This window comes from Branchiostoma belcheri, unplaced genomic scaffold (genome assembly GCF_001625305.1).
Source record: "Branchiostoma belcheri isolate BF01 breed outbred unplaced genomic scaffold, Haploidv18h27 scaffold265, whole genome shotgun sequence".
Taxonomy (NCBI): Eukaryota; Metazoa; Chordata; class Leptocardii; order Amphioxiformes; family Branchiostomatidae; genus Branchiostoma; species Branchiostoma belcheri.
The window spans coordinates 213,899-217,661 of NW_017803871.1; positions in this window are offsets into that span (position 1 = coordinate 213,899).

A 3,763-nucleotide genomic window follows, 5' to 3' on the forward strand; every position below is an offset into this window, starting at 1 on the left:
GTACCCCCCTGGCCTCCTTGGAAATCAGACTATGGCTGAAGGGCTATTGGCTGAAGGAGCTACCCAGGTGTCATTGAAGATTAAATACAAATAATGTATTTATCCATTACAACTTTAGTTACCTAGATTTTAGAGACAGTATCATAATAAAAGAAATATGCCTGTTCTGTTTAAATACATTTTGAGTCTTTGGTGGGTAGCATTTACAGTGGCTAAGTACATCATGTATCTATAATCTTTTTGTGTTCATGGTTTACAAGCTCAGAGCATTAACATTAATGGGGTATGATTGATGGATGGCTACATTGTTAACCTGCCGAATAAAGTTCCAACTGGTTGTTACTCATAAAAAAGCTTGCCCTCATCTAATTATGCTAATTGATAGATTACATGAGGACAAACAAAATTAAGGGCTCGAAATTGATACTGTCCCTATGTCCTAAGGCCACGGAAACCTGACACATGTCCTCTATTATGCCAATCATGGCTGCCACGTGCACCATGCCAGGTGCATTGGTGTTACATATTACATTTAGCAGTTTGTTGCTATTCAAACATTAGGATGCTGAATGTCAGTGTAATGCAGTTTGTATGTCTGAAATGTAAGGATAACAAATGAGTAAGTGTACCTATTCAACATTTCTGACTGACACACAAGTGTGAAAGTAATAAACTACAAAAAAATACTGTAACACTGAATGTTTGCTGCTGATTTACATTACTGGTTTGTATAGCTAAAAGGTTAAGGTTCAAATTATCAACGTTCGTCACTCCTTAAATATTGTATTCATCTCTTACACTAAAAGTTGGTACATGTATGTACATCAGGCAAATCTAGTAGATGAACTGGTCATATCTAGTAATGTCTCTAGTTTGACTCCTAGAAGTAACTTACAGTTTCATCCAGATGACTCTTGTACCTTATCAAGGCATTGTTTTCGATCACCTTCATCAACTTGATCAAGGTATTCCATTGTTTTTAGATTCTGTTTAGCCACTTTTCTGAAATCTTAATATAGTTGTAGTTCCTCCTTCTTGACCCTCTTATATCACAGTGCTTATATTCCTGACCCGTGGGCTTGAAATCTTCCCTCTTTTTCCATAACGGATATTGGTAATTATTTGTGCAAACTTCTCTGAAGGAAAATGGTGTCTGGTCTGGTCTGTACCAGTATTTGCGTGCTTCCTCCAATTGCGCACGCATCGCCATTAACATACGCAGTTAGGTTTATTGTCCGAGGGATATTTGGAAGGCGAAAAACATGAAAAAAGAAAGTAAAATGAAATAAGAGATTATGTCTGACGTTACACTGCGTTCTACGTAGTAGTATCTCGTCTTTAATTGTAACCTCTTCGTTATCCCGAAATCTCTTTACGAGACGCTCCAAGGTGCAAATGTACATTTTTCCCACGTGCATCCTTTCCGTTAGCGAATATTTGAAAGCTTAGTAAATCGATACCCATATTTACTTACGAAATGCAAAGTTCTATGTTTAGAAAGTCGTATCTGTCTTTAATAAAACCTATGCGAGATGTGAACACCCATGCGTTCTAACCGTCGCGTACGGGATGATTCTGGGTCAATTTGCTAACTTCATCTAGCAAAAGGGTGCATTAAAGTCTTTCTAAAACATGGCTGAGGTCGTATTTCGGTACGGAACTTTAACAATGATGGACTCATTTACTATTCTATCTCTACGTTAATAGGTTTGGTCACTTCTCTCGTGAAGATTACATACAAGCCATTCTCCCGCCCGCGCCCGTCCTCAACTTTGAACAGGTGCTTGTGCCATCAGAAAGTGCGACATTACAAAATGTGCCAGCTTTACGTTTTTCTCATGAAAAACACATTAGATTCCATATGTCAGTATGTCAAGGACCTTTATTTCGGCCAATTTTGATTGAAATCCGTTGTCTCCTAGGAGAGATTGAATTCTACACGATCTTTGTCTTGCACAATGCCATGACGCATTCTAACTACTACGTTTCTGCTAGATCATGCTGGTTCGATTTAAACCGCACCTCTCAGAAAGATACTTTCGTTCATAAAACAAGAGGGAAGCGGTATTTTGTTACGAAACTTTCACAAAACTAAGATTATGTACTGGTCTAACTATGATACTGACAGATCTGCTCTAGAGTTTTTCGTTGTGAAGATACGAATCATCCACATGCCTCAATTTTGGATGGCCGAAAGCGCACAGATAGTGCGGCGCTATTGTACATGTTATACATGCTATTATTATGTTATTGGTGACCATAACCTAGTTTAAAAAGTATTATTCATGAAGCATGTCTACAGTACTAGTCAAAAAAGTCTTTCTTTGGTATTGAATTATTCCAAAAGAGGTTTTGGTGCGTTTTTGCTAAATAATTTGCAAACAAGCCAAATAGCGACTTTGGAGCAAGTAGCGCTATTACTGTGTATTGCCGACTTTGAAAATGTTGTATTCGGTCAGAGGTAATCTATAAATTTACTAAAAGACCGTAGTTTGGTATTTCTTTCGTCCAATAGCTTTTCCAGTGCCTTTAATACATGAAAACAAAATCTCGGTGTGAAGTATGCCAGCTTCCTCACGCGCCATGAGGCGAGGTCTTGGCGGATGTCGCACCTCCTTCAATTATGGCTAAACTTACCTACCGGAAACCTACCAGAAAAGGTCAGAACTGCAGCTAAGGAATTTTTTATGCCACAATCTTGTTATAGGATCATTATAGACCGGCTCCATCTTGAATACTATGAAACCAAATCACATACCTGATGTCAAAGGACCATTCAAAATCTTATGAAAGTAGTTCAGAGAAAATTGCTTGTCCTTCAATGACATTCTCTACTTTAAAATCCTTTTTTTGCCTCAGATATGCAAATTAGGTTGAAACATCACCAATATGCAAACACGATGTCGAGGGACCTTGCTGTACCTGATAAAACTTGTTCTTCGAAGATCACGTCGTTTAGTGATTTCTCATTTTGGACACAAAATACTCGTATATGATGTTTTTGCCTTAGGGACCCTAAATCTAATCATGTCCAAGACCTGTCCACTTATCAAGTTTTGTTATCCATCTTGGAATTCTCAAGGTTTCCCACACACACAAACAGACACACTCACAAATTGTTTGTAAGAGCTTCCCAAAATAGGTTACAAAGTCAGAGAGGTATGTTATCAGAGATCCATTTTACTTTAATGTTCATAAATACCTACTCTCATTATGGATTCTATGGATTTTTGCAATTTGTTTCATATCTTACAGTGTATGAATATGCATTAAATCTTCACAGTTACTATGCAAGGATATGAAAGTCATCTCTGAAAATTGCTGTTGTTCACAGTCATATCATAAATTATAATAGATGTACAATGTACATGCCCTACAAATGTGTATTTGCAGGTAAGAATTTAACACTATGGAAGAATAAAACTCTAGATAACCATTCCTATGTCTATCTAACTGTATCTTACAGTGTTGTCCTTGGACAATACAGTTGGAGTGGGCTTCCTCTAATAGTAATTTGTCTCATGCTTCTGATTTTAGTGCTCTTGTGACACTGAACTGGGTGATAGGTTTTACCCAAATATCTCTATAGATTTCAATTTATTCCATGAGCTACAATTCAATTAATATACATAAAATATGCAAGTTTTAGTATGCTACTGCTAGTACTACTTTACCAAGTTATAGTTTATATAAACTTCATTGTGGAATGCAAGCAAAATACTGTCATTATATGATAATTATCAGTAGTTCCTCCTGAATGTCA